This window comes from Mesocricetus auratus, unplaced genomic scaffold, assembly GCF_017639785.1.
Source record: "Mesocricetus auratus isolate SY011 unplaced genomic scaffold, BCM_Maur_2.0 Super-Scaffold_100025, whole genome shotgun sequence".
Classification (NCBI taxonomy): Eukaryota; Metazoa; Chordata; class Mammalia; order Rodentia; family Cricetidae; genus Mesocricetus; species Mesocricetus auratus.
The window spans coordinates 14,021,384-14,032,475 of NW_024429206.1; the positions used below are offsets into that span (position 1 = coordinate 14,021,384).

General features: G+C 45.6%; 2 long non-coding RNA genes across 2 annotated transcripts; one reads left to right on the plus strand and one right to left on the minus strand.

Annotated features, from left to right (window-relative positions):
- Window positions 1-300: 300 nt before the first annotated feature.
- Window positions 301-10,236, plus strand: LOC121134013. Its single transcript, XR_005871012.1, has 3 exons — window positions 301-722; window positions 8,875-8,996; window positions 9,474-10,236. It is a non-coding gene; the product is annotated as an uncharacterized LOC121134013 (long non-coding RNA).
- LOC121134014 lies at window positions 532-2,633 on the minus strand. Its single transcript, XR_005871013.1, has 3 exons — window positions 2,574-2,633; window positions 1,768-1,959; window positions 532-925 (listed from the first exon to the last, which is right to left on the minus strand). It is a non-coding gene; the product is annotated as an uncharacterized LOC121134014 (long non-coding RNA).
- Window positions 10,237-11,092: the final 856 nt, after the last annotated feature.

The following is an 11,092-nucleotide window of genomic DNA, read 5'->3' on the forward strand; positions in this document are numbered from 1 at the left end:
TTGCAGGCGGCGGGCGCATCCCAGAGATGGCGGGGCAGGGAGGGAGGGAAAGAGAGGAGGGGGTGGGGAGGAGGTGCAGATTTGCACGGATGGCCTCAGCGGGAGGCACGGAAATGCTAGCCGAGCCTGCTGGCGTGAAAGCCCCCGGGGCCTGCCACCCCCCAAAACGACCCCCCACCTCTGCCCCTGCCCCCTTACTCGGATTACCCACGGCTACTCCTCTCTTCCTGCGTCTATCTCTCCTCATTACCTGCGCTGGTAGCCTAAATTCCAATTTTGTTTGTATGTATTATTTATTTTTCTGGTTTTGCTTTTCTACTGCATGTCTGGGGGGGGGGAGGGGCCAGCCTGTCCAGACCCCTATCCGTTTGCGAACCTGCCATATGGAGAGGGTATCTGAGGGGCTCAGAAAGAAATTAGCGCAGCTCTGTATCTGTAGACTGCATAACTTTTAAGCTCCCGGGACTGAAATAATAATATGGGCACACACGCATAGGTACAGGAAATACAGCCAGTCCACGGCCTTTTCAGACTGCAGCTGACCGGAAGACAGCCTTTCATTCATTCATTTGGACAACCTCGGTTGAAGAGCCCTGAAATCAGAAGTTGGGTGAGAAAAGAAAAAAAAGTCTCTACACTCGCTGAGAAGAGATAAATCGATATACAGGAGGGAAACAGAATCCGAGTCAGCGTTTCTAATGCAAGTCAGAAGCAGGCGAAAGGTAAGCTCCTTGTGTGGCAATTTAAGAGGAAAGCGGTGGGGATGGCAGTGGCTTTCTGAGATAGCACACCTTGATTAATTCATGCTGTTTCTTAGCGGAGGTAGGGGCACCCTCTGAATATGCACAGAATATCCGATCCGCAGTGTTCCTCTGTCCCCTTGAGTAGTGCTTTTGACTGCTCCCGGAATTGGTCCTGAGTGATCCTGTAATACCAAAATGGGCAGGTCAGGCCCTAAACTTAGTTCCCACCCAGCCTCTTACGCCCTACAAGGCCTAATGACTTAGCACCAGGAATACTCTTGAGAGACCACTTAGATGATCCTACTAGGTACCGATTGCAACTTCTTACCCAGTATGCAAGTTAAAGCAGATCAGTTTGCACATTTCGAAACCCAGATTCAGAAATTATGAATCTGGGTGTTGGTTTTTTTTATCTTGTCCCAGTGTCAACAGCGCGGGCGCAGACTGATGTGGGTAGGAAGTGAATTGCCACCTGAGCTCAGCTGTGAGCCACCACTCAGAACTGGTCACTCCTAGAGATAACCTGCTTCTCCTCACTCCCATTGGAATGTCCTACCTTTTCGTGCTGTACTTGTTCCTGCCTGTCCCCAAAGCTATTGTTTGAAGTTTGTTTTAATTCCATCCATGCACGTTAGCGGTAGAAATCTTTTACATTGGGATGAGGCAACATCAAACTTTGTCACCAGTGGAAATCACATCTGCATTGGTTCAGCTGCATCCAGTGGGAAGACTTTCTAACCACCCCTCTGCTGAAAACCAGGGGCCAGCTGGGATGTAGTGTGGAGGTGGGACATTTGGCCTAGCAACCAACCATAAAGCCCTGGGTTCCAAACTCAACACCAAAAAACAAAACAAAACAAAAACATGGATCATTTTATTTTTGAGAAAGAATCTTTTAGACCGCTTAGCCATGCTACCGATGAGAAAAAATCTTGTAAAGGAAATGTCTTGTACCTCTGTTTCTTAAACGATGAAGCTGGGATTCAGAAAGGCAAAACTATTCACCCATGATCACACAATTTACCTTTTTAAATGTTCACCAGTTTCATTTATGCTTCAAAATGAAATAAAGCTGCTTAAAGGAGGGGCTTGGGTTGAGAATCAGTGCAAGCATAAAGCAAAACTGTAAATTGGGACACTTGAGCTCTTCCTTCATCCTCCTCCCTGGGGCTCTCTCTCCTCTTTTCCTCTTTGGCTTCCTGAAGTGCCTTAAATGCTGGCATGAGAAAAAAGTCTAATGTTAGCCACTTTCGTATAAAAGCAGTTAAGTCCATATATCACATCATTGGGGAGTTCCTGCCTTGTCAAGAGTGGGAAGGGGTGGGTGACTAGTCACCTGATTTAATCCCCTCCCTTTACAAACTTCGAGGAAACCACAGACCTGAGAGAAGAATGGGCCAGCCTGCAGTCTGTTCCCCTTTGACTCCCCCAGAATGGCTACCCCTCTGCAGGGTCTAAGTGGTCACTCAATAAACGTTGGACCCTTGATGGATCACCTTCTCCAGCATATTTGCATTTTCTCTTTATCAGTAATTGGCAGATGAAAGGCCCTGTCCTCGGTTGAAAGAATTCCAAGCATTCGCTCCAAGTGGGGGAGGAGGTTATTTTGGACCAAAGGGGGAAGGGCCAGACCCTTGAGCTGTAACTTTGGCTGGTTGTTCCGGAGGAGCTTAGACTAGGTGCGAGTAAGAGAAAAGATGAAGGGGCTCATTCAAAAGATGAACTTTTAATGCAGAAAAACACCAAGCCAGCACTACTGGAAACAAAGTAATAATGACTTCCTGTACCTTGTGCTTGGTCTTGTAAAAGAAAGGCCCAGTCAAATCCTACCTGTGTTATACTCATGGTGTTGTTTCATCCCTCCTCACGAGCTAATTAAGCATCTCTGTCCAAAGACAAGAAAAAAAAAACATAGAAGTAATAGCTTCACTTACACGCACACACAATGTGAGGTGGCTGGGAAGTATACCAATGGCTTAACAAGATGATGACTGATTCTGGATGGAGCCCTCAGATGCCAGGGTTTCTGGACTGGGAAGAAACAAACTGTTCTCATCCCATTATACTGGCTCTTGGCTTTCCTCTCTGTAAGACAGGGTCTTCACCTAGCCCTAGATAGCCTGGAACTTGCTATATAAACCAGGTCAGTCTCAAACCTTGCCTGAGCCTCCTGCCTCTGTCTCCTGAGTCTTGGGACTAGGTGCTAGCTTGAGGCTTTTAAGAACTTGTGGTACCTGTAAGCTTCATAGCTGCCATCTCTTTAAATCGTTGCCAATTTCTCCCCATTTACAGCTAAGGCTCAAAGAAACACTAAGGTATTTGACCACATTAGGACTGAAGCAAGAGCTTGTAGGAATCCAGAGCCCACAAGACTGGCCACTATGTAAGCTTGCCTTTGGGACGATGACGTAAAACGGATAGGGATATTGTATACCTTTGCTGTCAGTTACGGCTGCCCGAGACGTGTGTGCGCAAGTGCATGAGCTCATGGGACAGAACCCAGCTACTTGTGGATGATAACCAAGAGCTCATTCTACTGTGAAAATATGCTTGTAGCAGAATAGTCAGACTCAGGCTGGGCATGGTAGTGCATGCCTGGGTAACATAATGAAAACCTGTCTCAAAAATTAAAAAAAAAATTAATGGGTTAGGGTTAGGGTTATAGCTCAGTGAACCAACACTTGCCTAGCCATCATATGCAAGACCCTGGATCCAATCCCAGAGCTGCAAGCAAACAAGCAAACAGAAACTTAAAACAATGAAGCCTTTGGGTATTTGCCACTATTGCTCTTAAAGTACCTACCAGGCTATTTATGCATGAATCAAGATCCTATTTGGCTTAGCGTCTCCATAATCAAACTACCCCAGAACATTAATTGAATGAGTGAAGAGCCCATGGAGGCAAAGATATCAGCAAAGGTTGTATGGAAGAGCGCGTATGGTACAATGTGAATTCTGCAGCCTTGGACTTCAAAGCACTTGCTCCTAAGGCCTGGGAGCCTGGCTGGCTACCAGTTGGATGGGATTGACCCACCTGCCCACATCTTAAAAAATAAACTTCTAAAGGATGATGTATATCCTATGGATAGACTCAAGGACCATACGATATAACTCAGAACTTGAGTCACACATGGTAGCATATTCCTTTTAACATCAGCATTAGGGAGGCTCAGGCAGGGGGATCAGGAATTCTAGGCTAATCATAGTGAGGTCCTGTCAAAAACACACATAAAAAAAAAAACTAAGCCAGGCGTTGGTGGCGCACGCCTTTAATCCCAGCACTCGGGAGGCTGTGGGTTCAGTTCACAGCATGCTGGCAGATGGGGGGGGCACATGAGCAGAAATTAAATGCAATAAAACCCTATGTGTTCAAGATCCAGCACTGACAAATCTTAGACAAGTTTTACTCTATTTTGTATTATATATTGCTTTTGTAACTTTTTTTTTTTTTTTTTTTTTGGTTTTTTGAGACAGGGTTTCTCTGTAGCTTTGGAGGCTGTCCTGGAACTCACTTTATAGACCAGGCTGGCCTCGAACTCACTGAGATCCGCCTGCCTCTGCCTCCCGAGTGCTGATGCCCAGCGCTTTTGTAACTTAAAGTATGCTTTATTTAATGTATCAGCAGACCAAGCTGTTTCTGTTAAAGTAACTGTTTATTTTGTTTTTTAGTCCTCAGTCCCTTGTGGATTGAAGTCAAAAAGGAAACACAAAACTATACAAAGACTGTCAGGCCTGACCCTTGGGGGGGAAGTTTAATGTTCTACCTAGAATCCTGCTTTTCGTCATGTCTCTTCCTGTGTAAGAACGGGAAGAACCTGTGAAACCACAGGTGAGTTAAAGGGTTAATGCAGTGAAGAGAGTCATAAAAGTTCAAAGATTCTTTCAAAACTTGAATCTTGGGATTGATGGACATGTATGGTAGCCAATGGAAATAAAAGGGCAGGCATGACTTCATCATGCTCAGTTGTCACTGGCTGACAATCCCTGAGGGATGGACAAGAAGGCTGGCAGTTAACCCTTCAGGGCCTACCATGCCCTTTGCATTTCTTTTATTTTGAAAGATGAAGCACAAACAGAAGAGCCTCCAAAAGCCCTCCCACCTTCAGGTGCTATCTTTGAGTCCAACTCCTAGAGACAGGGTCTCCTATCAAAGGAATACCAGGGAACAGAGGTCCTGGAGGAAAGTTTTGAAAGACAAGGAATCAGCTGACCTCGCTGAGTAGGAGGCCAGGGGAGAAGTTTGATGCACTTTTTGTGCTGTCAGAACACAGACCCATGTTGGAGACATTTCCATTAATCTTGTAAAGTGATCAGTCACTGGAAGGATTGAATTGCATTTCCTGCCCAAAGATGTGGAGACTGATGACCTTTGCCGCAGCCCTCAGACCCCAGTTCACAGCTGGAGAGAGGATGTGTCAGCATTTACTTTCCAGTCTCACCCAGCCCTTTGTTCAGAGCTCCAACCCTTTGTGCTCAGGCTGCTGCAGGGGATTTTGCAGTTGTTAAAGCAGATGCAGGTTTTTTTTTCCCCCCTAACCTCCCACTTCTTACAGCTTCTGAGAAACAAACTCTACTAGGCAGAAGATGGTATCTAAAAGCTGCCCCAGAGAGAGAACCAGAATAGATGTGGGGATTTTGAGAGGCCACTTGGCCTTTTGGCTATAACCATCACCCCTTCCTAGGTTTCCTGAATACTTCAGGCTGACCAGACGTCCAGCAGATTCATAATGTCTCATGTTTAGGTGGCTTGATTTAAAAACAAGAAGGGAACAAAGCTTTTCTGTGTCTTGTCTCAAGTCAAAGGCACCGCTGGAATGAAGGCATTTATGTAAAGGGACATTGTAAACCTCTAGGCAGTACATCCAGATACAGGACACTGGAGGACCGTCAGTTTTCTCACCTGTAAAATGGAGGTTGTGCTAATAAACACACTCTAGTCACATGAGTACTGTATGAACCAAAGTCAGACAGGGGCTCATCCAATGATGCTACTCAAATGAAGCTGATGTTCTGGGTACCATAACACTAACAGTTTGTTTTCTTCCAGGTTTAAGGTTCAGGGGGAGATTCACCTGTGGAGGATGGAGTAGTTATTTCCCCAGCCATATTCCCTCTTAGCTTGACCTCATTGCCCTGTGTATTTTGAGTCCTTTGACTAAACATTCCTGTCTCCCCTAGACCTTTTCAACTGCTGGCCCTCCCCTCTGCATTTTATCCTGCTAGCTGCCACCTCTATACCATCCTTCTCCTAGAATCTGCTTAGGTATCTTATTTCCTGCCACCCTAATGCTAAGCACATTATGTTGGCCTGAAGTTTCCTCAGGGAATCTGACCCAGGATTCCAGCAGATAGCAAAATGCAAGCATACTCAAGTCCCATAATGGTGGTGTTTACATAGAACCCCCATCTTCCTGGTGTTCTTTGAATTATTTCAAGATTACTTTGAATACCTAATAATTAATTGACACTTAAATAGTTACAATATAGTTGTGTTGTTTAGTGAATAATGATAAGGCAGAAAAGATGGGGTAGTGGAGAAATAAAAAAATTTTAAAACCCTATTAAGTATGGAATTCCCCCCCCCCCCAGTACTGGAGAACCTACAAGGGCCTTGTACTCTACCACTGAACTATATTCCCAACCCTTTTTCTCATTTTCTTTTGAAACTTGGCCTTCCTAAATTGTCCAGGCTAGCCTTCAACTTTGAATCCTCATCTCAGCTACAATCTAATGCCCAGCCAGATGGAATTATTTGTGCTGCTGTTTTTCTTGTTTTACATTTGTATTTGCCTTTGTTGTGTGTGGGGATGCACCAAAGCTCATATGAGGAAATCCGAGGACAACTTGAGGGAAGGAGTCGCAGGGATCAAACTCAGCTCACCAGGCTTGGTGAACAGCGTCTTTATTCGCTGAGCCATCTTGCCAGTCCCTAATTCTTTATTATTGTTGTTTTCAGACAGAGCCTTCCTTACGGTCTTGTCTGGCCTGGAGCTCACTGTGTCGACCAAGCTGGCCTCAAACTCAGAAAGAGCCACTTGCCCTCAGCCTCTTAGATGCTAGTATTACAGGCATAAACTACTACATCTAACTCCAGATGGAATTCTTTACATTTTCTGAGGTTGGAGATAAAGTACCTAGCATATACAAGGGAAACTAACAGTAAAAATGGTGGGGGCAGGAAAGGTGCCTCAGGGTTTAAGAGTGTTTACTGAGCAACCACAAATTCCTGAATTTGGCTCCTAACACCTACATAATCTTAGCCTGATCTTATATACACCAGTACTATATAGAGGTAGAGACAGGATTGTTGCAGCTCACTGGCTGTTAGCCTATCAGAAAAACATGAGCTTCAAGTTCAGAGAGACCCCGCCTCAAAGGAATAAGATGAAGAACGAGGACACCTAATGCCCTCCTTTGGTCTCTGAATGCGTATGTCCAAGCATCTGCACATCACACACACACTAATCATCCAATCCACAAATGCTGAACCTGGGACAATGGAAAGTGCTGGGTGCATCTTGTTGCCTGTGCTGTCACCAGACTGCCCTAAAACCAGGGAGGTCCTTCCGCATGTGCCTAGCTTTATAGTGCTGGGGCTATGTGTCATAGGATCAACATGGACAGAACTGTGCTTTGTGCATGATAAGCAAGCACTTAGCTACATCCCCACATCCCTGTCTGTCACTTTAATACACCTCATATCTCAAACAGCACCTCTGTTTACTCTAAAACTACAGCTCAAATGGAAGCCTGCCACCCTACCATTCCTCCCCAGATGCCCACACTTGTTTTACCTCCCATGGTGCTTAGAGTTTCCTTCCCCTGGATAAATAACTGTAATAGCTTTTGCAGGTGGTGTCAGTGGCTTTAACCGTTTTCAAAGTAACATTAATTCACAGATCACTCATGAAACATAATCTTGATATGCACACACAGCAGCCTTCACAGGAAACCTTCCTGTTCCCTCCTATCCCTCCCATGCCACCTATTCCTGGCAGAGCAGGCTATCCCCAGGGAGGGTGGAATGCTCTGAAAAAGGATAGTTGGTTCTTCTCCCCATCTCCAAGGGAAACTCTTAGCCATCTCACATCTGCCTGTCTTGTTAATAAGTAAAAATTCATTACAAAGACAGGCCTTGATTTCAACCCCATTTAAAAGTACAGGTTGGCCGGGCGTTGGTGGCGCACGCCTTTAATCCCAGCACTTGGGAGGCAGAGGCAGGCGGATCTCTGTGAGTTCGAGGCCAGCCTGGTCTACAAGAACTAGTTCCAGGACAGCCTCCAAAGCCACAGAGAAACCCTGTCTTGAAAAAAAAAAAGTACAGGCTAGAAAGATGGCTTAATGGTTAAGAGCACTTGCTGAGCGGAGTGGTAGTGCATGCCTTTAGTCCCAGCACTCAGGAGGCAGAGGCAGGCAGATCTCTGTGAGTTTGAGTCCTGGTCTACAGAGGGAGTTCCACGACAGCCAGAACTATTACACAGAGAAACCCTGTCTCAAAACAAACCAACAACAATAACAAAAAAAGTGCTTGCTGCCTGGGTTCAGTTCCCAACACTGACCTGGTGGCTCACAAGCATCTGTAGGCACATATGAGGTACACATACGTGCAAGAAAAACACTCCTACACATTAAATAAGTATAAAAAGGAAAAATTGTAAGTACATACAAATAATCTTTTTGTTTTGGGACATGATCTCACTACAGCCCTGACTGTCCTTGAACTCATTATGTAGACCAGGTTGACCTCAAAAACTCAAGAGATCCGTCACTTTCGCCTCCTAAGTATTGGGATTGAAGGTGTGTACCTTTAATCCCAGCAGTGGGGGTGTCAGGGAGTGAATCCCTGAGTTTGAGACCAGAATGTTCTACAGAGCGAGTTCCAGACAGCCAGGGCAACTCAAAAACCTTGTAAGTTACATGGAGAAGTAAACTTCCCAAACCCTGAAATAAATAATGCCTATTTTCAGCTCAATCAGTTAAATTTTAAAGGGTACCATTGTGGTGGTGGTAGTAATTATGCAAGCTCTTAGGGGCCTTCCTGACAATAAAAACCTGCTCCAGTGTGGAGCTGGGGGAAGGCGGTGCTGGGTCTCTCTTGTCTCCTCCTCAGTATAACAGACTGCCACCACAGGTGATGAGATCCACTGGGCAGAAGCTGAGTCACAGGCCAGTGAGGACAGAGCACCAGCTTCTCTGCACATCGGAAGCCGTCAGACAGGCTCCCTGCATCCTCCTCCGGAACCCCAGTCTAAGGTGATGAGTGAGGGGAAGAAAGGTGCCATTTGTCAGGCCCAAGCTGGTCGCTAGGTAACTGGCCCCACCCTGCCTGGCCTTACCAGCTCATGACAGAACTGAAGGTTGGGGGGTCCCAGAGCCAGCTGTTAACTTGAAATTAGCCAATGGTAGCAGAACATTCTGGGGAACTTTCTCTTCTGGTTTTGGTCTCTGGAATTTGGAAGCAAGTGTGACACTTGCTGTGTCTACATTATAGTCCCAGGTACTTGGCAAGAGCCCAGGGAAAAATAATTGGCAAGATGGGTTCTCAAACCTTTAAGGTAGTGTGGTGTCCCTGAGGATGTGACATCACCTCTTACCCAGTGGGGAACAGACACTGTTGGGGGTGTGAAATCAGACCATAGGAACCATAGTCATGTTCCCTGGTGGCTTTTCCTATAATTTTCTCTGAAGCAGTAATCACCATTTATCATGTCTTCTTTTATTTCCCACTAGGATGCCAATGTGACAAAGAAAAAATTATTCTCCTTCCCTTAAACAGAAGCTGGCACATTGTAGGTTCTTGGTAAATATTTGTTGAAAAATGAAGCCGGGCGTTGGTGGCGCACGCCTTTAATCCCAGCACTTGGGAGGCAGAGGCAGGTGGATCTCTGTGAGTTCGAGGCCAGCCTGGTCTACAAAGCAAGTTCCAGGACAGCCTCCAAAACAATACAGAAAAACCCTGTCTCGAAAAAACCAAAAAAGAAAAAGAAAAAAAAAAAAGAAATCCTGCCTTGGAAAAAGGAAACAGAAAATATAATAGCTGATAAATGCCCAATGCCTAAATGTTAGACATGTGATGGCGTGCTTCTGTGATCCCAACACCCAGCTGAGGCTGGTAGTCGGCCACAAGTTATGGCCCTGCATGCTCAACATCAAGTTCAGTGCTGAAGGGATGGCTCAGTGTTAAGAGCATCGTCTCCTCTTCCAGAGGAGCAGGGTTCAGTTCCCAACACCCATCTGGCACAGCTACAACTGTAACTCCAGGGAACTGATGTCCTCTTCTGATCTGCAGACACCAGGCACACGCTGGTGTTCAGAATTCATGTAGGCTAATAAATATCTGTACATTTAAGAAAGCAGGTGGGTGGTGGTGGTGAACACTTTTGATCCCAGCACTCGGGGCAGAGGCAGGTAGATTTCTGAGTTGGAGGCCATCCTGGTCTACAGTGTGAATTCTGGGACAGCCAGAGCTACCCAAAGAAACCCTTGTCTCAAAACACCAATAAAATGAAATTTAAAAAGTAAATGGTTTGGCATTGTGATTAAGAAAGCATTTTAAAATGGAGCCAGAGAGATGGTACCGCAGGTGAAGACACAGACTGCCAAGCCTGACAACCTGGGTTTGATCTAGGTCCTACTTAAAGTTGTCCTGACCTTCCAGAGTTCATGAATGCATGTGAGCGAACACACACACACCTGTTCATAAAGATGTAATTTAAAAAAATTCAGTCTCAGCCGGGCGGTGGTGGCGCACGCCTTTAATCCCAGCACTCGGGAGGCAGAGGCAGGCAAATCTCTGAGAATTCGAGGCCTGGCTTGTCCGACAGCCTCCAAAACAATACAGAGAAACCCTGTCTCGAAAGACCAAAAAAAAAAAAAAAAAAAAATTTCAGTCTCTGAGCTAAGTGTAGTGGCAGATGCCTACAATCCCAGCACTGCAGAGGCTGAGGCAGAACCAGGAGTGGTGGTTCATGCCTTTAATCCCAGCGCTACTGAGGCAGTGGCAGGTGGCTCCTGAGTTAGAGGTCAGTCTGGTCTACCCAGTGAGACCCTGTGTCGAAAAGATAAAAATAAATGAATAAATAGATTTTTAGAATGGCTGAGGCAGGTTTAAGAGCAAGCAAGATGGTTTAGAAAGCCAAAGTACTCGCTGCTAAAAACTGACAATCTGAGTTCCATTCCCAGAATCCGCATACAAACAATAATGAAATTGTCTTGTAAAAAATAGTTTGCGACTATTTGGGGCTACGTGGCAAAACCTTTTGTGTGAAAAAACTTAAAACATTCAATCTCCGGAATCTAACTGGAAACTGTGTAATTGAGTCAGAGGTACAAGTTGGAAACTGCCTGGG